This window comes from Pundamilia nyererei, unplaced genomic scaffold (genome assembly GCF_000239375.1).
Source record: "Pundamilia nyererei isolate P.nyererei 1_Seehausen unplaced genomic scaffold, PunNye1.0 scaffold00147, whole genome shotgun sequence".
NCBI classification, from domain to species: Eukaryota; Metazoa; Chordata; class Actinopteri; order Cichliformes; family Cichlidae; genus Pundamilia; species Pundamilia nyererei.
Window position 1 is genome coordinate 1,375,220 of NW_005187548.1, and position 27,838 is coordinate 1,403,057.

At 39.4% G+C, this 27,838-nt stretch overlaps 1 protein-coding gene across 2 annotated transcripts in view; it reads left to right on the forward strand.

The window, feature by feature from the left end:
• The window catches only part of klhdc8b (kelch domain containing 8B), a 221,433-nt gene that overhangs the window by 49,397 nt on the left and 144,198 nt on the right, over positions 1-27,838 (forward strand). The window lies entirely within an intron of this gene.

Sequence of the window (27,838 nt, forward strand, 5' to 3'; positions counted from 1 at the left end):
TGAGCTGATACACATGAAAAGCTTAAAGATGACACATTGCATGTGGGTTTGGGTGGCTGTATCTCAGGTTTTAGGTCATCTACTAATCAGAAGGTTGGTGGTTTGATTCCTTGTTACTTGCGTCTGCATGGTGGTGTACTTTTGGGCAAAGTACTGAACCACAAGTTGCCCTCTGATGCATCTATCAGATGGTGAATTTTAGATGGAAAGCATTTAGGTTTAGAAACAAGTGCTTGTGTGATGAGGCATGTTTTGTAAAGCACCATATAAAAACCAGTCCACTTCTCCTTGGCTCTTCTCTCTTGTGTTATTATGTGTGATGTAATACTTCCTGGGGCGCTTGATTTATTGGCTTTTAGTTAGATTTATTGCCATCAACAAAATAACTACTCTTTCACTTCACTTGTTGCTGGTCAATTCCGTTTCCCACGCACATTGCCTTTGTGTGAGGAGCTGCACTCACAGTGAGAGCAGGGAGAGGAGAAACTAGCATGAGCAGAAATAACAGCAGCACACAGTAAAGACTCCCACACTTAGCTGAAATGAGAAAAATGCAACAAAAGGCAAGTGATGACATTAATTTTTATTTTTCATTTACTCTCATTGTTTTTTACAATGCTGATCTGTTGATACAATGCTTTGTATCAGCAGATACACAAAGCCAAGTTAGTCAGCATTTCACCAGAGCTGAAAAAAGCTAGATCATAGAGATAGCGTGTCCAGTCTTTGTTTGACAGGTTTACCTAATTGCAGAGCATTCCTCTGCTTGTGTTTGATTTTGCATGCCCTCCCTCAGTGACTCCAAAAAATCTTTACATAGGCTCATTAAAAACTGATGAAGAAGAGTATGCAGCTGCTTTGACGTATTTGTAAGGCTTTAAAACAGTCACAGCAGAAACAAACTCAATTCTCCGAGGTGTCGAAGTTAACTAATTAGCATCACATTTTGGTAGAAGCTTTTCAGATGCTAAAGTGTCTCCTGAGTGGGAGGTTTTTCTTTTGTGATTAAAGCTGAGTGGTGCTCAGATCGATTGCTGCTCGCACAAGTCGTGATGTTGGTGCTTAGCTTTTGTTTAGGTTCTGTAAATACTGCACGTGGCCAGGCCCAAAGTTCTGATTATGTAAATGGTCAGTAGATTAGTTGTGGGTGTCTGCGCTCATGTCTACTGTGTGCATGCTTCCTCGTGTACGCAGAATGTCACCGAACGTAGCTCGTGCAGAGGCAATCATCACGCGGTCTGCCTCCACTGAATAAACATACTGGACTTCATGCTCATTCCCCAGGCGTGTGCTGGCTGTCAGTTTGTGTATGTTGGCAGGAGGAAGGGAGAGTCGTGAGAAAGCGAGGCTGAGGGAGAAAGAAGACAAGACAATGAACTGATCTCCTTTCCAATAAAGGGGAAAAGATGGAGTGCATATCTTTAGCCAAAAAGTCCAGAGAGATTCACATTTTTACAATACGGAGCAAAAAAACTGAGAACAGAAGGAGAATAAAAGAGACATCCACTTGTTGAAGTGCTTCTTCCTGCTGTTTCTTTTGTTTACATCTCAGGCTGCTTTCTGTTGAGCACTGGCCTTATAAACTGAGGAATCAATAGGACCTTTCAAGGTAATAGAGACAGAATAAGGGAATGTTTCTCTGATGTGCATGTATATATGCCTTATACTGTTTTAAATATGCAAGAGACAGAGCACAGGTGCTGCTGATGAGGGAACTGCAGATCGGTTTGATCCTTGTAGCTTGTTTTTGGAATGTGTTATCAAATGAATATTAAAACTTTACATGGTTTAGTATTATGGGTATATTATGATGAAACATTGTGCAGCTATGATGCAGTAATTTTGTGAAATATGCAGAGAGATGTATTAGAAACACTGTCAAACATTCTGCTTTTGGATCAGTGATTCTTTTTATCTAAAGTGTTTGGAGGGAATTGGACTCTACTAAATTTCCTTGCTATTAACTGAATGGCAGAACTCTTGGTTGTAGGACTTAACACCGGTAATAATCTAGTTTTAATCTACACATATTTGGTGTGTGGGAGATTTCATGTTTTGAAGTTTTAGCATCTTTGAATAACTGCCTGATGTTACTTTTTTTCTAAACATACTCTAACACTAACAGTTCTGTCTTGCATGAAAACAATGAATATATCTACTTTATATCCATGTTTTCTTTGTGCATCATCAACTATTGATAATGACATTATGCTTTGTGCTAAGTTTAGCTGCAGTCATTTAAAATGTATAGAATCGAGAGCATATTTTACGACTTTTTTCCGGGGCGTCAAGTCAGCTAGGGGCACTTTTCAAATAACCCGACTGGCTAGAAATACAAAAGCTGCTTTTTAAATGAAGCACCAACTGTAATACATAATATAGGCTGAATTCCACACAAGCAAGAATAGATGCATCCAAAGTGGTGATCTGTGAATGAGTCTGATGGGAAAAGTGCTGTATAATGTACCATATATCATATATCATATATCAAAAGGGCTGCATTCATTAAAAGCAATATAGAAAAATGACTGTGTCTGTTAATAGATTTATCAGTAGCCATGTCAAAGCCCCATTACCAAGACACCAGAAGATCTGACTAAAATTACAGTAGTGTACACTGTGAAGTTAATGTGACGCCTAAATGAAGTTATTCTTGTGATAAGACAATGTTAGTGTTGTTCTTTCAGTTTTAGTCCCAGTGGTTTTAAATGGTGTATGAGAAAAAAATATATAAAACTATATAAATATACTACAGATGCACCGATTACAGTGTGAGCTAGTGATAGGGATTTTTTGTCAACTCCAGTTTTCTATCCAAGTACAACTAACAGCATATGAAAAGCAAAATCAACTTTTCTTCAACCCTCAATCTTTATTTTCATAATAATAATTAAAAGAAATCAAACCTTATAAATTTCCCCAAATTGTTACTTATTTCAGTAAAACAACTGAAAATAAAGAGGTGCCAATAATTCATTGAAAAGGTTGCTGTACATCCACCTTTGTGTGATAGATTTGATCTTACCAAACAAAAGCAAGTGGAACATATTTATATATAACAAAACAAATGTCAGGTATTTGAGATATTACACCATTTTCCAATACATTTTTAAATTCAATACATTTTTTCACCCATCTTATTAATTTTCCCCATAACTGCTTTGATCCTTTAGCTCTTATCAAGGCTGCTGGCTTGTGGCTGGCTCTCTGCTCTGGATACAGCTTAAGCTTTAGCCTCTTTGCGTTAGTGCAATGTTTCAGATCTGTTAAAATTCAATATTTATGTTTACCCAGCCAGCAGCGAACTCAAGCAGGAACATGCTTTGAGTGCAGAAACCAGTTTAACCATTAGAGAAAAAGTGCCATTACAGAAAAGCTTAACATTAACAGCATGGATGCTCATGTTTCCAGGCTCGTAGTTTCCAGAGAAACTGCAGTGCAGTGTGGAAGGAAGTAGGAAGGAAAAAATACAAAGGAGTGCAACTTATAGTTTTCTATCATTTTTTTCATGCACTATTTCCAGTCTTCTATCATTATTATCGTTTTCCTTACCATCATGATAGCAGCATAGTGTATTCATGTCTTTGTGTTTGTTCCCAAACTCCTCTAAGACGACAGCTTCAATCTTGATGAACTTTACCAAGCGTGTCTGTGAAGGCTCTCAGTCATCCAGGTCATCATAGTCTAAGGAGCTTGGAAAGAAAAGCATCTGGACTTCTTTAATTTTCTTGAAAATTACCAAGCGTACCAAGATTCGTAACATCTATATAGTGATTAATTAAATTATTTTCTTAAAATATAAAGTGACGTTTCTTTTTCTCTGTATTTGTATATAGAAACTGTGGGATTGAGGCCAGTTTATGAGCGTCTGGCCTTTTTACACACGCAAAGTGAATGTTTGCATGTTCATGTTTGCATGTTCATGTGCATGTGACACATACGGTCATCAGAAGGTTTAACAACTGCCAAGTTTTCATTGCTATCTTTGCCATTAACTGAAGGAGAAAAATGAGCATGACTGGCAGGGAGAGGGGAATCTTTTGAAAGATTTGAATTTATATCCAAAGAACCAAAACCAAAATAAAAGTCCACAAGTAGTCACTGCAAACAGCGGGTGTCGTTTATTTTTACGAGGAAAAGTCTTACCATGCCTTTTCAGTGTTTTCCATCTCAATTTCTATGCTCACAGTTACTGATATTCATGTGAGGGTCAAACTCTCTGATCTGTATCTCTGTGAAGGTTCTCAGTCATTCAGGCTGAGTGGAAAGAGATTGGAAAGCGTCTGGACTTCTTTAAGTTCCTTGCAGACGTTTGACCTCTCATCCGAGAAGCTTTTTCAGTTCTAAGAGCAACTGGTGGAGAGTCCCAGACTTTAAGCCTTATGGGAGTGTACCCCCTATTCATAAACTCATGGCACAACATAGAAGAGCCACCTCGACTGGACAAGACTCGGCTGTCCATCTGCACCTAAAGGACAAAGAGGACGCCAGTGTTCACATTTTGGACAGAGAAGACAGATGGTTTGAAAGAAGACTGTGAACAACCATCTTTGAACAGAGGCGGGGGCTTACGACACCAACTGCCTGCCATCTATAATCCAGTTTTGAGATCCCTTCCCAGACACCTAAACGCCCACTCACATCCTGGGCCTTTTGACCTCAGTAAATCACATGATAGGGTGGGGCTAGGTTTCATAGTGGGTTCACTCCAAACCTTGGCTGATTGTGACCTACACCCGTAATGACACCTTGGCTTGTGTGATTAGGTACAGGATCAATAGGGGGTCCATGACCCTCTTGGACACTCCCATAGGGCTTAAAAATCTGGGACTCTCCACCATTTGCTCTTAGAACTGAAGAAGCTTCTCAGATGAAACATCTTCAAGGAACTTAAAGAAGTCCAGATGATTTTCTTTCCGACCTCTTTAGACTATCTCTGACCTGTAGCAAAATGTCAAAAGTAGTGCTCTTTCCTCTTTAATTGACTGTGTAAATGTGTAGTTTTAAACGCTGTGCAAATCACGTTTACTATTAGTTCAGTAGTAATTAAGCTATTTAGGCTTATTATTTAGAGGCTGATCAACAGTTACAAAAACAGAAAGCATATGTAAAGGAATCAACGAATATAGCTGCCGATGAAATGGGCTGTAAACATGTAGGATGGGGCTGTTGACATTTCATCTTTTCCTGGAAGTTGCTTTTTGTTGTTGTCTTCTCAACTCTAACTGTAGTCTGATGCAGGCCTGGCAAAAACCATAGGGTGGGTTTTTACTAGTAGAAAAAGGGATAATAAATAGCACCACAGGTAAATCTTGACACTGAAAAAGCTTAGGACTAAGTTGGTGTGTGTATTAGGATAATGATTTGCTCCAAGTGAGGTCACAGATTAGTGTTATTACTTTGGTTGTTAAAACTTTTGTTGGACAGTTACACAAAAAAGTAGCTATTATACATTACATTATTTTCTCTTTACTGTTAGTTAGTGAAAACTACTAAACACTAAGTACATGGAACGACAAGACATAACCTGGAACATGAAACACCTGGGACTTGGAAACATGAAAGGAGATGAGCAGACCATCCAACAACAGGCAGAGGAAGACAGAGGACTAAATAAGCCAAGGATAACGAGGGGATGGGAAACAGGAGGGAAACACAGCTGGAACTAATAAGACACAATTTGAACACTTTGAACACAGGACAAGGGACTATCAAAATAAAACATGAAACAGGAGACAAACTCTAAGACGTGGACTTGACACAGGGACCGGGGAAGAAACCGACATGGGAACAAACAGAAAGGAACGAGAAAACAGACACACAAAACGAACATGAAGACAAGGGAGACTAGACATGAAATGTGGAATAGAGAAGAGGCACAATAACAAAACTTAAAGATTAGAAACTACAAAATATAAGCAGATAGTAACTAGGAAAACTTGAAATACAAATGACTACACCATGAAAAAAATCAAAGAATATTCATAAACCAGAAACGCATAAGCATCCCCAGACCCAGGACCATGACGGAGTCATTGCTTTTGTTACCTGTTGGATATGAGGTTCTGGCTGCTGGGGTGGAGTCCACATGCATTCACCTATAATGTCATTCTGGGTTTTTGGCTAGTTTCACATTAGCATGCTGTCTGTGCAGATGTGTGCCGAGCTGTGTTAGCAGCAAATTGCAGTTGTCTCAGTTGCATTTCACCATCACTCTCGTCTTTTTGTGAAATGAAAATAAAAGTAATGTCTAATGTTGGTTTTGATTCATTTTTGATTCATTGCTCAGCTGTAGCTGTTTGTCATTTGTGTTACAAATGGCCAACACTGAATACAAATGCTGTGTCTATGTGCATACTCCTGCATGTGTAGCACCCTGGCTGCTGTATTCTGGTTGGTACTGTGATATACTCTAAACTATGCAGTTCCCTGTACGAATTCTTAAAGTGCTAACAGGCAGAATTCACATTTTGAGGCAAACTTTTGTTGTGAAACTGTTGTAGGATCTTTCTTTCATGGATGCAGAATTTAAATGAGATATGAGGTGAGCCTGATGGAAGTCTAGAGTGATGAGAGGCAGTGGTCTTTAATTTTCTTACTTCATTTAAATAATAACCGTAAGGCGATGAAGGTTAGTATCCAAGCTACAATGTTCTGGCTACAGCTGGGAAGTAGCAACAAGGGACACACGTTTACCTCCTCACACAGCCATGAATGCAGTAAGAATCTAGTCTCACAGTGAAATGTGTAAAAGCTACATTGTCAAAAACATGTATTAACCTCACTGAAGGCTCTAAAATTCTAAAAAGCATTTTTTGTTCTTTTTTGTAGACCTTTATTGACGGCGTCATATGAATAGATTTTTGCCATTATTTTTGCACTTTGTTCAGTGTTAGATTTAGTTTGTTCATTTGCTATGTTAGGCTTTCATAGGTTTTCTGTTACTTTTGTTGCAAATGCTTCTTTGGTTAGATTTAGGAAAATGTAAGAAATTTGTGTGATATTTGGGAAATTTTTCACATCAGAGTTTGGGTTAAATAAACCCTTTCACAGCATTAACTCATATCAAGGCTCTGTTTTTCTTTTTACTGTTTGCAGGACAGGGCGATAGAGCGTTGCAGTGATGCCTCACAGCAAGACACTTATGTGTGGAGCTTTCATGTTCACCTTATGGGTTTTCTCAGGGTACTCCTGCTGTCCAAAGACATGCATGTTAGGTTGATCGGTGATTCTAAATTGATGTGAGCATGAATGGTTGTCTGTCTCTCTGTGTTAGTGTTATGGACCACATCCTCGGAGTGGTTCTGGCTCAGGAGGTAAAGGAGGGTGCCTGTCAATCGAGAGGTTGCTGGTTCTATCCCTGCAGTCTGCATGCCAAAGTATTCTTGGGTAAGATACTGAACCCTAAGTTACTCCTGGTGTGTTCATTGGAGAGTGAATGTTAGATCAAATTTATGCGTAGAATATGGGTGTAGTATAGAGTGCTCATGTACAACACAAGTACAACACATTCTGATGTGAAATTAGACCAGAAATTATACATTTATATCTTACAAATTCTGTTGAACTTATTTTTCTCATATATTTTAAATAAAGCATAGATAATATGGTATAAATTGTGAATTTCATCTGAAAGAACAAATCCATCTGAAATTTCTCATAAAACACAGCTATTTATTACATTCCAGAGAGTTCAGTATAATTTCTGGTTCAATGCTGCTCAGTACAAAAGCAGCAGCAGCAGATTGTTTATTGATAGACTAACAGGGCATGCAAAAAGCCGCACACAGCATTCTTTTGTATGAGCAGCACTGCTGCTGCTGACACTTTTAGGCTCTTACTTGTGTTTTGGCATGTTTATCATTGTGGGAGAGATCATGAAACATGAAACAGGAGCACTAGAAAGATGGAGATTAACTCTAACCAAAACGCATCACATCTACATGGCATGAACGTTCCAGCACTGATCCAGCAGAACTCCCACACTCCAAGTGCCTACAGTGTTTACCTCCTCCTACTGGTCCTGTCAAGCTGTCAGAGCTAATATGATTACATGAATGTGTGCATGAAGACACAGATTCAGGGCGTACTGTTTACTATGCTGTGATTTTGGGATTATTCTACTGTCTGAGATTATCTGCTCTCTGACTCAGCAGAAAGACCAGTTTAAGTTCTCATTAAAGAGTTTTAAGGTTAGATATGTCACTCTTTGATCTTAAAGGCATTTTGCATGTGACAATACGAATCTTTTAAAAATGTATTTATTGTAGAAATAAGTGTTTAAGAGAGGCACGTCAAGAGTTTGAAAATGTTGTATATATACATTTATTATAGAAGTTGACTTAATATCAAGAGAAACAGATGAACACACATTACAGCAGGAATGGTAGATAACAACAAGCAGCTAGGCTGTCCTTCAGGCCCATTGTGGAGCCAAAATACAAAGTGCCATGAGCAGAGAGTCAGCTCATACTTCTAAATGCTCCACTGAGACTAGTCTTTTATTTAGCGGGGCTAAATAGAGGGGCTAACACAAAAAAACATTTCATCCCCAAGGCTGGCTGCTTAAAGGGGTTGTGTTGTCCTTGTAAAGAGATAATGAAATGTTGATTGCTAATATTCCTGGATGACCCAGCTAAGACTAATTTGTCTTTTGGAAACAATTTACCTGAAACATTTAAATGCTTGTCAAGCCTGTGGCCTGGTCACAACAGCAGGTGTTAAACAGCCGAGTTTACATGTGAGGAAGGGTTTAGCTTATTTACTTGTATTAGTCAGATACACATTACATGAAGCTATAAATTGATTGGCGTGGCGTAGAGTGAAATAAGTGTCTGATCCCCTACAACCCAGCCAGAATTCTGGCTCCAACAGGTTGGCTGTGCGTCCATCACTGCATGTAGCAAGGCAGAAAACACAGTAATGATGAGGAGGTACTAAACTGGCCTTTCTTGGCTGGACTGGAGTTCACATTCAGTGTAGATCATGAAGTATTGCTGGATTGATAAATACAACTGTGATCTTTTCTTGGACTTGGACAGCCTCTGAAAGAGAGTGAGAGAGACCAACAAGCAGTTCAGTGAGTGTTGAACATGTGTTGGGAAGTGGTTCAAGGCAACTTCCAGATACTCTCAGCTGATGCCTTCTGATTTTCGGGCTGTGTGTGTGTGTGTGTGTGTCTTTCAGATGGTGGTCTGATGACTGACATGTCTTGGACTGCTGCACAGCCCCACATCCTTTCCTCCCTTTACAAATCTTTTTGTGTCCTTTCCTAATTTCATTTCCGCTTCTTTCTCCTTTTCATGCCCTCTCTTTTTTTGGCCTCCTCTCTTCTCCTTTCCTCTCCCTTCTCCTTGAATTTGGTCCTCTCCTCCTTTTATCTAATCCTCTCTCCTCCTTTCTGGACACATCCTTTCATGTGCTTTTCTGTCATTTGATGTCCTTTTGTATCCTCCACTGTCTTTTCATGTCCTCTCAGCACTTGTCCCCCCCCCCCCCCATGTGTCGCCCCCTAGCTGTTTTCTACCTCTTGACTCACTCTGCGTTTCCGAGTCGACTGATCAGCCGAGCATTGCTGTTGCTAAGCAACAAGTGTGTGACTGCCGTGTTTGTTTTTAGACCAATCAAAGGGAGCAGGCAGATTATTTGTAAATGCCTGTTTGTGCCACAGACAGAGGGCATATGTGCATTTTCTGTGTTTCTAAGTTAGCAACAGATAGTGCGTGCATTTCAGAGAAAGAGAGGGCGTGTTTGTCTGGGTGCTTCATTTCAGCACCCTTTGCTGCTTTCAATGAAGTGAACACTGCATGTCTGTGTGTGTTTTCCTTCCTTGAACCTACAGTTTTATCTTTCCTTCTTTTCATCCCTAATCCCAAAAATGAATGTAAGAGATTTCCCATACCCAACTTTTGTTGGTTCTGAGCTCCCCTCCTTACGTTACTTTCCTGCAGCCCTTTATTGTTATTATTAAAATATCTCGCTTTCAGTCCTCTGTACAGCAGAGCTTCTTTTTTTTTAATCGCAGCAGGAGCATGACTCAAAAGTGGCATACTCCAGTGATGAGTATAATTTCCCTCTTCTCCTCAGTCTGTGATTAATGACCGTTGCCCTCCTCTCAATCAACATCCACTGCCTATCTGTCAGCGGGCCTGGAATCCGCCTGACTGAAAAATGACTGTTTCCGCAGGATTGTCAAGCTCCTGATTGATATAAAGTGTGTTTCTATAAGGAAGAAGATAAAGGCACGCTGTCACGGCTTCAAAGTGCTGCGTGAGAGCGGTCTTTGAGGAAAAAAGAGATGTGAAGTCAGTTAAAAACAAAATCCCAAGAAAGTCTCCTCTCTCTCTAGAGAAAAAATACTGCAATGTATGTATATGGTTCTTATCCAAATTTGCCTGATTAATGCACCACAGAAGTCGCCTCCAATTCTTAGAATTGAATTAAATAAGTATGCCTTTTTCTTCCTTTGTGCTCAAGACTTAGTTTTGCAAATTCCACAGCTTTTAGCTAAAGCTTGCTTTTGATGAATAACCTGTGATGTCCTGGATTTTGGGCTTGTAGAGCTTCCCAGTCTGCTTCATTTTACTACAAGCTGGGGTGCTTTGATATTGTGTATTATAAGTTGTGATCATATGCTTTTTCAGTCACATGGATGAATTGATAAGGTGATAAGGTGTAGGTTAGTGGACCTCTGTGTTGTGCCACATCTGATTCTTCTTATTATGAGTGTTTCACATGCTAATAGTTGTTCGTACGTACGTTTCTAAGCAACATCAAAGAGAAGATCAAAGCAAATATCTTGAGATATAGATGTACCCTTTAAAACAACAAATTTCCCTGGAGGAGGAGGGTAAAAGTCTGCCCATGGCTGAGAGAGCTTCCAGTTCATCACTGATGCACACTCAGTTTGTCTCCACGTCTCTTTGTTAACACACTGAAGGAGTGCTAGAGGACACAGAAAGATTTCCTCAGCAGGTTCTGTGTAAGTTTAGCAAACTCAGGTAGTGGCTGTGCAAATTTGTCTAACAAGTTCTTAACAGTCTGTAATAACTGAACACTGCCCATCAGCAGTATTGGATGCCGTGTGGTGAAGCTGGAACAGCTGTGTGGTGTAGCTGCAGGCTACGGATAGACCACTGCTCGTGTGCACTGAGAGAATGAGAAGTGAGAGATTTTGCATGTCGTAATTAGGGAACAAGTTGATGTTTATCAAATCTACAGTGTTGTTAAATCATATCTTTCTTTAAAAGGTTTTGAACTAGTGTGAAAAAAGGGGTTAATATAGAAAATAGGTAACTTAGGTGTGGAATAATTCAACAGCAGCTGTGTGGTAGTGAAGAAAATGGATGGATGCATTTGCAATATTTAAATGTCATAATGTTCATGATTTTCATCTCTGATTTGTCGATGCAGAATAGACTCCAGTGACTCGTCACAGCAGACCAGAAAACCTGGAGGTGATATGAGTTTGGGCAGGACCCTCATTGGATGGGGCTCTGAGTGACCAGGGGGGTGGCAGAGATGTGGAGGCGGGTGACTGAGTAAATGAGTCTGAAAATCAGAATGACAAAAGAGCATTGAGACTTAATGTATGTAGAATGGAGTCAAATTAACTTGCAGAAGGCGAGCAAGAAAATGATTGGATCAGAGTAATAATGTCAGTAATGAGCTTGACAGCATGGGGAAATGGACATGATGTAAAGAATATACCAGTGGCTGAACACCCAGAAAGCAGGCAGATGAGAGATTGCAGATTACCGTATTGAATTTGTGCATAAGATCCATTTATCAAAAAAAGTCAGGTTCTTATTCAGGGTTTTGAATCAAAATCAAAGAGCTACATTAATTCTTCTGGGATTTTTACCAAGACTATTGAATTAAATGCCTGTTATCTTTAAAATTGTATTCCAGTAGACCGTAATATGGACTGGCAGTCAGTGGAGTAAAAACCTAACACAGTTGTTCCCTCATTCTGAGAAGGGACAACCAAGAAAATGATTAAAATCTATCTGCAGTGACCAAATGGAGCCTGATCGAAGAAAATAAATTAAAGCAGTTAATTAAAATTGGAATCTAATTTTCTTTGATCATGCAACCTGTGATGGTAGCTGGTAAGCAACATCCATATTAATGAGTCAAAATTAATACGAAACTCACTGAGAGCCATTAAGATGAGGGACCATCGGGTTCTTTTTGGTTTTTATTTAATTATTCCTTATTGTGAAAAATGCGCTCGTCACACTGCTTCCATGATCTGTTTCTGTGTTGTCTGCTTATGTTAACAAGCTATTTGCATTCATACCTGATCAAACAACAAGCACACAGTCCCGACTTACCACTTCAGTTCTGGTTCACAAGGACAGCTTTGGTACTGATCAACCCCTAGAAAACTATCGCAGAGCCAAATCCATGGGAATCTTTATTTCTTACATCTTTAAGCCCCAAATTACTCTATGAAGGCTTTTAATTGGCACAGCAGGAAAAGTCAAGGATAATTAAACAGATGATCAAAGCTGTACATGTAGACAAAAGCTGGCATGTATAAGCTCATGTTGCACAAGAAGTTGAAATTTTATTCATATGCCAGATTTATTATACACAGACTCTATAAATTTGGGAGTTTTCATACAAAGAACATAACAAATTAGAAATATACATTGAGGCATGTTACGGCTCTTTGATCTGATTCCCTGAAGCTCTGCTGCTCATGACTGACCTGCAGATCACAAAAACATACACAAATATACACACAGATGCACAGGAACCTTTCAGATTTTAGCTTTAAATGAGCAGGTGTGTAATGGCATGACTCTGAAGAGTTCAGAAAACAAAAAATTGCTGATGCCTGTTATGCTAAAAAGGGTTACAGAATTATCACTGGTCTAGAAACTACCAATCAACAATCAGACTGTGCACAATGGAGAAAATCTAAAACAGCATTGTAACGCTCCACAGGAGCCATCGATCAAAAAAAGATCACTCAACAAGCAAGTACTGTTAAAAAGCTCCTCTTTTAGTAGGGCTCTTCTACATGGATGGCCCATCAATTGTTTGCTTTATTTTTATTAATATTTTATTTATGGAGTATATACTGTATCAGCTCAGGGACATATCCCACAGTGAGCATCTAAAGAAAAGTGTCAGGACTTCTGTCTGTGAACAGAATCTCAAACAAAAGCAGGTCATGCAGCAAGACAATGACACAAATACACCATACCAAAGAATAGCTTTAAAAAAGAACTTCCTATTTTGGAAGGTCAAAGTCTTGACCTTAATGAACAGTGAACAGTTAATGTGAGAAAACCCACCAACATCCTAGAGCCCAAGCTAGTCTGAATAACGTAATGAAAATTCTTCCAACTTTAAACAAACACCAGGTTTGAAGGGGCTACACCAGATACTGAGAGCAAAGGATCACATAATCTTGCCACTCACAGATATGTAAACCAAATGAATAAATAAATGAACTTAATAAAGTCTAATGTTCGTCTCGTTTTTTTAATTGAGTTCTCTTTATCTAACTTTGGGACTTTTGAGAAAAGTTTTTTTTTTCAACGTTTTATGTACTAAGAACATGATACGGTTTCAAAATCTTCAAGCATGTTAAAAACACACTTGAGTATATACACTAACCAGACATTCTATTAGGTACATCAGTGCGCCCCAGGGCGGCTGTGGCTACAATGTAGCTTGCCATCACCAGTGTGTGAATGTGTGCGTGAATGGGTGGATGACTGAATGTGTAAAGCGCTTTGGGGTCCTTAGGGACTAGTAAAGCGCTATACAAATACAGGCCATTTACCATTTACCATTTACATCTTGGTAGAACCAGGTTGGCCTCCGTTTTGTTTTCAGAACTGCTGTGATTCTTTGTCGCATAGATTCATGAAGTTGCTGGAAATGTTCCTCTGACATTTTGGTCCACGCTGACATGAAAGCATCGCACAGCTGGTGCAGATTTGTCAATGCAATTGTCTCATTCAGCCACATCCCAAAGGTGCTCTGTTGGATTCATTGGAGTACAGTGAACTTGTTGTTCACTGAACTGCTCGAGAAACCAGTTTGAGATGATCTGACCTTTGTGACGTGGCACAGTGTCCTACAAGAAGCAGCAGAATGATGATTGTTTTTGGATTTGTGTGCTCGAGTTCTTTTGTTTCTGTGTCGGAGTGTGTTATCTAAGATGAAGTGCATTCTGATCTTTTTCTTAAAATGGATTTTAAATGGGGCCTCCTTCTGTTGCCTTCAGCCTTCATGTATTTTCAGCATCGGTCAAGATTCAGTATTCACCTGAGTCTCTATTTCTATGGAAAGATTCATGGAATTGTAAAACAGAAAGTTATAGAGATAATGTTATTAGAACATATTTTAATAAGGTGATTAGGACTAAAGATCCCTCTGATCATGGTGCTAAAGTGTAGAAACATGGAGACTGCGATGTAAAATACATAGTCGTATCCTTTTACCTGCTGTGATTTTGGCAAATGTTCAGTTGATTAGAAATAACTAAATAATGATTTAGTGCACATGCATCAACTGGCATGCCTATTTCAGTACACAGTTTCCTTGGGGATTAATAAAATATTCCGATTCTGATAAGATGGATTTTATTTGGCCAAATGTAATTTATTTGCTAAGCTTTCGGAATTCTTGCATCCTCCCCTGAAATCAGCATTCAATCCTCGTATTTGGCTCGACACAGACACCGATGTGACAGGGAAATGCCATGGTGCAGTAGTCTGCACATACATCAGTCGGCAGTGGTGTGACTGAGAGAGTATGAACAGAGGACACTGAATCAGTGTCCATGTGCATCCCTTTTTCCTCCATCAAGAGTTCCAAGAGACTCACTGTGGTACATAGACATCCTGAAGCTAATGCTAAAATGTCTCTAGTGCTATTGGTACAGTTTTTAAGAAACTGCCGTTGTTAACTCTGGATGCATGCTGGGCGACTTATATGTTGGAATCCGTGGGTGGCTTGTGTCTCCATCTCAGTGCAATTTGCCCAACTCAAAACAACAGGACCGTGGATCCTTTATACGCATCAAGTGAAGAGAAGTGAAGTGAAGTGAGGTAAAGGGAAGTGAAGTGAAATGAAATGAGTTGAAGGGTGCACTGGGGTGATAAAGGGATGGAGATGGTCAGCAACAATACTCAGGCAGGCTGTGGTGTTTAAATGATGCTCAGTTGCTACTAAGTGGCCTAAAGTCTACTACTCCCCACACCATTAACCCATCAGCAGCCTGAACTATTGATATGAGACCTGCTTTCATGTTGTTTACATCAAATTCTGACCCTACCATCCACATTGTGTGGCAGAAACTGAGACTCATCAAATCAAGCCATGTCTTCCCAACCTTCTATTGCCAGGTATGGGGAGCTTGTGAATTTTTGCCTCAGTTTCCTGTTCTCAGCTAACAGGAGTGTTGTCTTCTGTGGTCTTCCAGTGTAGCTTAAATGTTTGATGTGTTGTGCATTCAGAGATACTCTTCTGCATACCTTGGTTGTAGAAAAAGTGGTTATTTCAGTTACTGTTGCCTTCCTCTCAGTTTGAAGCAGTTTGGCTGCTCTTCTCTGACCTCTGGCATCAACAAAGCTTTTTCACCCAGAGCACTGCCGCTCACTGGATATTTTCTCGTTTTCTCTGTAATCTCTAGAGATGATTTAGTGAGAAAATCCCAGCAGATCAGCAGTTTCTGAAATACTCAGACTGGCACCATGAACCACGCCATATTCAATGTCAGTAAAACCCACATTCTTCTCCGTTTTGCTTCATTTGAAGTTCAGCTGGTTGTCTCTGCCTAAAGATTTATGCTTAAAGGCAGTTGAGTTGTTGCTATATGATTGTCTAATTAGATATTTCTGTTAATTGAATGCATATATTATACAACTGTCTTTGTAAGGACCTCTATTCATATAATTCACTTCTTTAGTCCTTTCTATATTTTTAATGGTTACTTTAAAGTGTTGAACCTGAACTCAGACCTGATTCTAAGCTGGAAATGCCGAAACAGTGCCTTTACGCTCTGCCCCACAGTAAAGAACAAAGAATAACATTATTCAGGCTTTAGGTGCTTGTTGAATGCAAGTCTTAGCAACTCGTCCACATCACATATTTTAACATTATTGACCTAGATATGAGCCGTTCTTTTTGCATGTCTTTGCAAATACGTTATGCAGCTTTAAAAAAATATCGTTTGAAGGGATTTACCCCCCTGAGAGGCTTATATTCATAGAAGCAGAGAAGCTTGAGATAATGACATCAAAGTGACATTTGTCTGTGGAGACATGGCAAGCATGCTCAGTTTTGTTCTTTCCTTTCAGTTTTACACTTTAAAAAAATAATGCTTGGAACAAAGTTTTCTTCTCATGTACCTTAGTAACGCTCCCAACTCATCGTGCTGAGCACTGTGGTTTCTATTCTAGGTATCAGTCTCTGATGATCGAAGCCTCTGATAACGTAGCCCCGGCTGAGCTGAAGTGGAGATGTTCTGCTGGAGGGCACAAACAGGAGTTTCTGCATATTCATGTGCCAGCCGGCACTATATCGGTTATTATGAGAACCAAGCAGCTGAAAGAAATTCCCTCCCTGATTGTTATCTTCACCTGTTTTTTGCTTCCATTCCATCATGGCAGCTCAGCAGCAAACTTCATTAAGAAAAAATCTTTCCTATATATTGGAATGAGGCTTGTGTGCGTATCCTTATAGGCACAGGGTAATTTGCAGTTTTCTTTTGTGTGGTTCTTGTGTATTCCTGTCAGTTTTACTCTCTCACTTTGTTAGTTTTCCCTCCTTGCCCGGATCACTCTGCGTTTAATTTGCCTCACCAGTTCACGATCAGCTAATCGCTCACCTGTGAACAATTGTACTCCCCAGTTTCCTTTGGTTCCCTTTCACATCTCCTTGTTTGTTCAAACTTTCTTACAGATCTTCGTGTCCCTTGTGTTTTGTTTCCTAGTTTTCATTTTCATTGTCTCATGTACGGTTGTTTGAACAGTTTCAGGATCGTTGAGCTCTCCCTGCCTTTCCATGCTTGACTCCTGGCTGCTTTTGATTAAAGGATTGGGATTTTGGGCCTTGTGGATCCTCTTAAATGCAGTTTGGAGTTACCAGTTTTTTTCTGACAAATTGAAAGCATAGATTGGTCACGTGTAGAAGTTATCATTAATTAGAGGTAACCTAGCCCAATGATTTGTTAGGCATAAGATAAATATAAAATGCCCAATGCCCTAGTGCTCCCCAGCAACTTCTAGCTCTCCTGGCACAGGACGGTGCTTTGTTGTGTTTGGGTGAGTGAGGAGTGAAGCTTCACAGGGTGACAGAGAGCAGCGATGACTTTAAGTCACTGGGATCTGCTTAGATCATTTGCTGCTGGTTACTGTCGAAACTCTGAAGCTGCAAGAATGATATTCACAACAGGCTGGAACTGTTGGTGCATTTCTGTCACTTTACCTGGTAGGGTTTGAAGATCTTTACTCTCAGCCTGACAGTTTGACTGCAAATGTCTGTAATGTTAAAAAAGCTACTACAACTAGCTTTTTCACAACTGAAAAGCCACCCTCGCTCTTATCAGTATGAGTACTGCTATTACAGTACAGTTTCCACCTACACTTACTCACTACAAAACATCTCAAAGATTCATCTGCCGACAAAAGACTTGCAACAGCCTTAAAGTAGAGGTAGATGAGAGCAGAGGACCACAAGTCGATCTGGCAGAAAGAGTCAGGAGGAATTAACTCATGAAAAAGTGCAAAATTACACACCGATGATATTTGAAAGTATCTGAGGTTGCTGAAAATAAGCCTTCGCAGTGAGCACACAGATTATACTCCCTGCACCGCTCTGACCAATCGCAGCAATAAGTCTGGACTTGAGGCACTTTGGCCAAAAACAGTCTCTTCAAAGTTGGAGCCTGGATTACTTATCCTGGGAGACCGGTGTCTCATGACTCTCTCTCAATTTACTGTAGACTCTAGTGGCATAGCCTCATCCTCTCAGCAAAAGCTCTTTACTGGGGGAAGCCTGGAGCCCTGCTGAGACTTTCATTAGAAGCTCAGAGAGGGGATGATTACAGAGGAAAACCTACACAAACAAGAGCTGGCTGCCTGACAGTGTGAAATCTGGCGACATAAAACGACAACGCTCATTTGTGTTTCTCGTTCTGGATGGGGAGCTTTCTGTGCTCAAGAGGAAAGGACGAGCACAGGAAGAACAGAGCTGGAGCAGAGTGAGGGAGTGAAATGAGATGCAAAAGACTTGCAACATAAGAAACCTGAGTGCTGTCAGTGTTTTTTGTCTTCAGTTCAATAAGGGACATGTTGAGGACATGTGGAGCAGAACTTGTGGCCTTCTAGGAAGCACATATGGTTTCAACAAGGATTTCTAAAACTTTAATTGGAGTATTAATTGAAACATCTGATAAATTTGTAAAACAAAGACACTGAATAGCAATTTGCATTTGAGTTTTTTCATTTTTTTAAATCATTTTTTATCATTTATCACCCTTTTTTGTGCAGTTTATTGCTCACAGCAGCAGTGCATGTGAAAAACCCAATGATGATATGAAGGTCTTAAAAAACTCTGTGTTACAGGGTTAAGAAAAGTTTTAATGGTGGCAAAGAAAATCACAGCTTAGGAGTCATGGCAACAAGCATTTTAGCTAAATGCTACTACAGGTTAGCATTTAGCAAAACTTTATTTTTACATTCAGCATTTTGCAGAAAAATGTCTGCTGTGGCTACCTTGACATTGCAACTATGATTAAGGCCACATAAATTCTGAGACACTGCTCATATTCTCGTAGTTTTACTTTAAGCTAATTCTAATACCTCAAAACTGCATTTTCAGACACCACCCATCTGCTTGAACAAGCTGTGAACAAACAACTGTAACATAATTTTCCAGTCTTAAAGTGAAATATCCCTGGCTTTAAATAATTCCCACTTCACTCCAAATAAGAGCTTGTGCTAATTAGAGTGTTTATTTTTTGTGCTTGAGTACAGCACAATTTGGAATTACCCCAAAATTCATTTCCTAACTTAATTTTTATCCTGGCAGTAATAAAAAACAAATAATGAGCACTTTGTCTCGAGGACACTGCATTAGGAAGAAGAAGAGATGGGCACACCACGGCTTGTCTGTTTAAAAGTTGGCATGTGAGAGAGCGCTGAAGGAGAGCTTTCTATATTCTTGAAGACAGTTCGCCCTGAGAGGTTTATTTTGCCTCAGGCACAGATTTTCTCCCGTGGTATCACTTTGACACAAACTCATCTCTCTCTCTCTGTTGGACCTTCTCACTCGCACCCACACTCTCTCACCATCTTATTGTTCATTCAGAAGAGAAGTAGTAAACTTTGGCAAAAAAGCCTCACCATTTGACCTTATAGTGTATAGTGTGCTGGGGTACAGCTTATGCTCAGGAGTTGTGTGTCACTTGATTCTGCTGGTGATGTGGATGTGTGCGTAAGAATCGGAAAGTAATTAAGCAGCCACTTTGATTGGTGGAGTGATTGTTGTACAATAGGCTGCAACATCTCTGCCTAACATCATGGAGCCCCCCCACCTCTGTGCTGCCAGAGCACTATGATTTTTCAAGTCAATGACTGCTTGACCGCTGAGTGGTATCCCATATCAGGTGTAAAAATGTTAGGAGCTGATCCTTAAAGTCCTGGAAGCAAGGTGAGGCTTCCATGGATTAGTGCTGTTTCTCTAGCACATGGCATGATTTCTCCATCAGGCTGGCATGATGGGAATTGAGAGATCAACTCAACACCTTGGACACTGGAACTCTTAACTCTTGGGCAGTTTCTGCAGTGTGGTAGAGTGCACTATCAGGAAATGCTGCTGCTATGAAGGCTTTATGGGGTCTTCAGCTACGCTTATGTGGGTGGTAGATGTCAAAGGACCGTAAACAGGAATGCCGGGATCAAAGGTTTTCCAGCAGAGCGTTGCTCAGAGCATCACAGCGCTTTCCTGATAACTATTTTTTTGAAACCTGTTGCAGTCTATTCTCCAGGTGAGAGATGCGCACACATCCAGCCGTCTACATGACAAAAGAGAATGCGTAATTCACCAGAGCAAGCCACTTTCTTCCAATGCTCACATGTTCATTGCAGGTGCTTGTGGTAGTGAGCTTGGATCAGAGCAAAAGCAATTTGCTTTGCTGACCTAGCTGAATCCCCAGAGCCGTGGGTGTTGTTTGCATTCATGCTCCTGTGCTGCTGGTGTGTCTGTATTTCTATAGCGTCACGAGTGAAATTGAGCTGTTTATGTTGGATTTCAAGAACTGAAAAAGTTCATTGGCCACCTAACCCCTTGACACATGCAATCGTATCACGATAACCGATGTTTTTCACATTTGCCCTGCCAGTGGGTTTAAATTGAGGCTGATTGTTGTGTATTTACCTTCTGTCACAGCTCTTACGCACACCTTTCTTTTACTAGCATACTGGTAGGCAGCTTTAGTGACACTTATCTATCCAGTGTTTACGCCTATCATCAGAGTAATAGAGTGATACAGAGCCCATAATAGAAGATGACATTAGCATGTCCTGTTTCATTTGATTTGCTTTGGCTCAGTGGCTTTTTTTTGTGTGTGTCCCAGTAGACACACTGACAGGTTCATCGCTAGGAGGCTTTTTCTGTGCGTGGAATGCTCAACGTGAACGTTTCCCTTGTATTCTTTCATGTGCCATTGCTTTTTATTTGTAATTCTTTCTCTGCGGTCATTGCTCACACTGTTGTAGTACAATGCAAAGCAGGCCATTAACAACCCAATCACTGTCTGCTGAGAATCGTGAAAGTTCAGCTTCACCCTGCAGACTGAAAAATGACAGGACATCATTTCATAAAGTCAAAGCTTAATTTTTAATTTCTTATCATGACTGCACAGTTCGAAAGCTGAATTAGGAGCTGGAAAAAGGATTTCAAATATTGAGCAAAGCCTGTTTTAAGAGGAAGTTCTAACACTTGTTGGCTTTAATTAACTTGAACTACAGGCTCCTTCTTACTTTGTGACCCCAGAGTTCATTTGCTTACACCGCTTCATTAAGAATAATTATGCTCTGCGGAAGTATTGTAATTTAACAATTATCACCAGTTTAATACCCAAAAATGGAATGTGGATATGTGCTGGTGTTGCCTAAAGTCTGTCAGTTGATTTAAGCAGAAAAAAAAGACGATCTCTCCTAAAACTAGCATTTTGTATTGTACAGTACACAGCAGGTTATATACATAGTGGTAGCCATGTGAAAATATTTCACTTGTTATACTCATTTTAATCACCTAATTGTGCACTGAAAGTTGAAATGAAAGATCAAAAAATAAAATGCATATAAAATAGAATGCTGGATTTCTTAACTGTGATTAGGACGCTTAAAGATAAAGAGCTAATGTTCATAATTCAAACAATTCCTCGATTGCGGTGTTCATTGCAATCTAGTCACAGCACGAAGGTTCCGGCTTTGAACCTGTCTGGATCCTGTCTGTGTGCACTTTGCATGTCCTCCCTGTGCGATCAGTTTCATTTCAAGTTTCCAGGTTTCCTTCCACAGTCCAAAGTAAAGCGTAAAGTTGATTCTAATCGGGGTCTCTGTGCTAGCTCTGTGGCAATCTGTGTGCCTCCTGTCCACTTTCAGCTGAACAGGGATGAGCACTTCCACAACCCAACCTGGAAACACTATTAAAAAGATGGGTGGATGGTTTGTTATTTGTTGTTGTCAAGAAAAATGTATTCCACCTTTCTCCACATGTACAAATGAGTCTTTAACACTGAAACAATTATGACCATGTGACTGCCAAAGCCACAGAAGCATAATGTGAGAACTATCGCATGATATCACACTGGCTGCTGCTGAGCTATTACCTGTAAAAGCATCGCATATAGAGTAATGTGTCAGGTTGTACTGTACCTGCAGTTAGCGATTTAAAATGCTCCATGTTTCCTATAGGTTGCCTGCTGTGGAGTGGGATGGTTTGTTAGTGTTTTAGTGTGTTAGTGTCTCTGCCTTTGGAATGAAGTGAGGGTTAAAGCTTGTTCTCTTGCATTTGTGGTTACATGAAGCAAAACAACTAACACCAGTACCCGGGACTACCCTCCATGCCATCAGAGGCAGCTGTTGGAGACGGATCGGCGTCTGTCAGAGTTCGGGTGTGGATTAATAAAACTGAACACTGTCTGAACATGCCCATCAATGCTAAAGACTGCAGTCACTGCATCCACTTACTGATGCAGGCTGTGCATTTGACTTAACTGATGCTGTAACACAAATGTTTTAGTGTAGTTTAAATTTTGACATTATGTGAAAAGTTGCTGCTAAATGAATAAAAGCCAATCCTTTATTTGTCAGCTTATCACTGGTCTGTTCTTATAATGTCTGGCAGGTTTAAAGTTCTGTGAATGCTTTTGTTTTTTTAGGCTTCTTTGGGAACTACAACAAATTGTATTTTCATTACTGATGTTCAGCAGCTTGACGATAGGCTGAAAGGCTAAACACAGTGTATAACAATGCATTTGTATAAAACAAAGTGGCTGTGACATCTCATATGATTATAACAGACTGATCATTATAAAAATCTAGAAAATTTGATTTTATAGGTCACATTTAAAATCATTTGGTTTTCTCAGTCAGCTCCTGCAGTTTTGGCTTTAAACATATTAGAAAACACCGGGTCAATGAAGAGGAACCCTGACAAGTGTAGTGAGAGGAGAGCTGCAAATACTAGCATGGCTTTACTGAAGAATCAATCTAATAGTAAAATGGTCAAATGATAAAGACTCAATTGGTTACTTTATTAATTTTAGGTTTACTAAATTTATGTAGGTTTAGTACAGTAGCGATTAGCTAACTATTTGGCTAATGGTAACTGAATGTTACGATGTTACGATGTTGATCCTGGAACTACATTATTAGGACGATGTAGAAACAACACCAGAGGGATATCTGATCATGCATTTAACTTTACATTACACTGTATTGATATAAAATTCTATTATTAGTGAGTGTGTCTTTCTGTCTGTAAACCACCAGCTTTGAAAGTTTTGAATAAATTGTAATAAAACTTTGTAATAGTCTAGAATTGGGTCATGTTAGCAATCCATTAAAATTTTAACAGGGTCTTCAAGGTCAGCTTTCTTGGTCAAAAGGTAGTGTTAACATATAGAACGTACTGCATAAGTATTTAAAATATCACATCACACTTGACCTCTGACCTCTCCGTCAAGGCCAATATATTGACCTCAAGTCAATGTGACAATAAAACTATATAGAGGTATTTTGAAACTGTTTCTGTCTGCTACTGTTAGTGTTGATAGCATATGGTCAAAAAGGGAATGATATATGGGGATTCTAAACGTTCACATTACTTTGAACCTCTGACCACCTCTTTAAGCTGAGATAAGGTCAAACTTTTATTAACTCAAATGTTCAGAAAATGTTTTTTAATCTTTAAAACACTTAAACAAATTGTTATGAAGCAAATTCTGCTGCCTTTGTTTGCATTTGCAACATTTAGCAAATGATATGGCGATAAGGTTTGTAAATATCACTGTCTAGTTTGGATCAAATGTCACATTTGACCTCTGACCTCACCTTTACATTTCACATCTGCCTTTGTATTTCTTTCAAGTTGACCCCAAAATGCATTTCTTTAAAGAAAGAGAAGAAGAAAGAGACTGATTGCCTTAGTTAGCTGTAAATATACTGTAATATAATTGTAAATAATAGGCTTAACCTATCCACGTCCAGTTATTTACAAATGTGTCTTGTCTATTAAAATGTCTTTTAATAGACATTTTAAAATGTATTTTAAAATTAGATTGACATATTAGAAAAAACCTGGCTCTAGTTTTAAGCATCAGAACTAACCATATAACTCATTTTGAATACTGTTCTTGTGACTGAACTGAGTGTGCTGTCAGAGATTTCCTCAAACTGATTTTATTCAGCAAATCTCTTCATCATGAATATTTTTTGCCCTTCCTCCCATCTCTCTTTCTCATTTTTCTCATTAATTACACATTTTCACTTTCATTATTGTTCACACCATCACTTCTCACGCGTCTGCCTCTAGCCAGCACTCTATCTCCACTTTCACTCCATACATAATGATAGTGAGCAAGATAATGGAGTAGAAGTGTTGTCTTGATGACACTGTCTGAATATGGATGAGAGCCCCTCATTATTGCTCTGGGCAGGTTAGGAGACAGATAATGGTGATTACATTGAGAATGATGAATGCTCGTCTGAGAATAAACCTTAATTTAATCTGTCTAACCCGATTCAAGGTCTGCACATGTACTGAGGTCAGGGACGAAGCAAAATCAGGTTTCTTTGACCACCGTCACCACAAAGTAATTAAAAAAAAAAGTCATCAGTACTTTGCTACAATGGACAAAAAGTCAAAAAAGAAGAAAATGTTTGTTGGGAGGTCGTTTACTTCATAAAGCATTCATTTATTTCTCTAATGGACATATTAGACCACACCACAAGCTATAATCAGACGTTACTGATGCGTTTGGGAAATTGGAAAGATTTTGGAGCACAAGAGGAAAACCAAGTATGACATAAACATGGAAATAGAATTAAATACAAGCTGTAGTAGGGTGGTCACTAGAGCTGACTGAGAATAAAGGTGTCTTTAGGCACAGTCGTGAACTGTTGGGAGTAAGACATGCATGGGCACATTTTGCCTGCCTAGTGTAGAAACACTTTTATATGGAACAAAGTAGAGTTTGTAAATTTAAGTAGTTATTTTACTATTATCAATTAAATGATTATATTTTTAAAAAATTAAAACTGATGAGAAATTATAATAATAAGGCACATTCTACAATTTATATTTACCCCAATTATTAGAGCCCACCCTATATAGGATTTTTAAGATCACTGCCTGTATTTATATTTAACTCATATTTAACTCACTGATATACAGTGAAATCATTTCAGCTTTCCCTAGTATTTGCTATGTGTAATTATTTTTTTACTTGTTCATGCTCTGCCTGACTCTGCTTGGATCAACTGGTTGTTTTGTTTGTGGTATTAAAAACATATATGGCCAACAGGAAAGTTGCAGAGTTTCCTGAAATAGACAAACTATGCAATGCCAAAGCTCCTTAGTTAGCTAAATTGTGTCTTACTTGCATAATTTGTATTTGTCAGTCAATACTGATTGGCTGGGAAATACCTGCTATTGGCCAGTGTTATCAATACATAACCCTGCATCACATTCAGCTTTCAGTGCAGCCACACTGCACACAGCAGATAAGCAGGGGGTCAAACAAGGAGCCAGAATAGGGAATATGGTCAGTTTTCAAAGTAAAACACAACACTTGTTAAGTAAACATTCTGCTTCTGATTTGCACTTTTGTGAACGACGGAACAAAATTACATCAGAGAGCAACATTGTAGTTGGTCACCTGGTGCGTTCCTCAGGTAACAGAGAACCAAACCAAACTGATTTAAAACAGATTGTTCTGTAGATTATACAGTAATTAGTATAAAGTAATAGTCTAAATTTCAAGTTTTAATATAACCATTTGACACTATTTACAGATGCACTACAGTTTCGGGTGAGCTCATTGTGAAACCTGGCCCCACCTTATCATGCGAATCTTTCAGGTGAACCAGTTTTTGTCTGAGCGTGTTGCTGGGTCTGAAATGCAACAACATTGTCATCACCTATGTAGCCGGTGTATCAGAAAAACTCAGTAGAGTTTTCTCCAAGCATGACATCGCGGTGCATTTCAGACCCAGCAACACGCTCAGACAAAAACTGGTTCACCCGAAAGACAAAACTCCAAAACACAGACTTAACAATGTGGTGTATGCTGTACAGTGCAGCGAGGAATGCCCAGACCTCTACATTGGAGAGACCAAACAGCCACTTCACAAGCGCATGGCACAACACAGAAGAACCACCTACACAGGACAAGACTCAGCAGTCCATCTGCATCTTAAGGATAAAGGACACTCTTTCGAGGATGCCAATGTTCACATTTTGGACAGAGAGGACAGATGGTTTGAAAGAGGAGTGAAAGAAGCCATCTATGTCCACTGTGAGCGACCATCTTTGAACAGAGGCGGTGGTTTACGACACCAACTCTCTGCCATCTATAATCCAGTTTTGAGATCCCTCCTCAGACACTTTAACGCCCACTCACATCCTGGGCCATCTGACCTCAGGAATTCGCATGATAAGGTGGGGCCAGGTTTCACAATGAGCTCACTCGAAACCCTGGCTGATTGGGACCCACACCCAGTTTCACACCTTGGCTCAGGCGGTTAAGCAAATAGCTAAATTCACCCGAATTAACAATTAATTTATTAATAATAGTTATTAACATTTCAGGTAATGGGATTTTTCAAATCATGAATATTATTGTAGGAATTCTCAATACTTGAGGCCATGTGAGTTGGGTCCCCCACATCCACAGGCTTATGGGCCTTTCTTTGTTTCAAAATTTTATCTTGCTTTCCAGACATGTCTCTTCTGTCCTGAACTCTTTTTAATTCTTCAATCACCATTTCTCATCTGCATTTACAATTATATGTGTTTTCGCTCAAGTATCAATGGGCAATAGATGATCAATAAGTTAGCGATTCCTTCTCCTGTTGCCTCACTACGGCCGGGAACTGACTGCGAGGTACTCTAAAAACTTTAACCTTTAAACATGTTTGACATTCTTTTTAGGGTTAGACTGACATTTAGTTTGCGTCTCCCGCCTCACTGGAGATTATTTTATGCTGGTGCACACTCATGCAGTGTGTTTTCCTCTGTAGCTGCTCCTGGCAGAATCACACACTGGTGGCTCCAAACTTCAACATTACCTCAATGAATTTTATAAATACACTTACAGCCTTTGACATGACACCAATGGACTGATTCAAGTTTCTATATCAAAAGATATCAAAAACAGGAATGTCTGAAATTTCTTGCTTTGGGAAGTTTTGACCTTCTGTTGTACTGTAGCTTCTTTTCTTCTGTTTTATATTCACTATTTCAAGTTTGCATTGTAAGTGCAGTGTTTTCACATTGGTTTCATTTATAAAGGATGACATATATTGAATAAGTAAGATCGGCTTTACCTAAAAGCCTTGTTCAAACCACATTTAATCATATAACTGGGATTTACCCCGGCATTCACAGTACAGAATACAAAATAAGCAACATTTTCACTGATCCACACTGAAATATATTATTTTATTTGTTTTCATCTGAATAGTTACAAAAAGAAGAAATCTACTTTTCATTATATACGTTGTGTAGGGCTCACAACTTGGAGTCGTGACTTTTTTGGTGTAGTGAGGGTGTTAATGTAGACAGAGTTCTTTGTGGAAACTTATTGTTCTCTTAAAATAAATACTCCCAAAAACATTTCAGACAAACTACCGTCATCAGAGATGGGCAGTAACGTGTTACTGTAATCCAATTACTTTTTTCGAGTAACGAGTGAAGTGAGGGATTAGTATGGCAAAAGAAAAATTAGATTAGTGTTACTTTCCTGTAAACACGCTGCGTTACTAAACCATGATTTTGTTTGTGAGAGTGTCTCATGACAATGACGTACAAGCGTGCGACGTCTGTGGCAGCAAAAGACGTGTGCAGATCAACAATGGATAATATGGAGAGAGAACGACCATGCAGCGTTTAAAGTTTGGAAGTACTGACATTACTTTGAGTTTGATTCTGTAAAAAGTGACAAAAGCATCCACTGTACACTCTGTGTGGGAAGAAAATTTCTTTCTAGAGCGAAAAATTAAACTTCAAGCACCGTGCACGTTTTCACGGGAATGTGAAATTCACAAACCCCCGGATCCCCCCACTGACATGACCACTG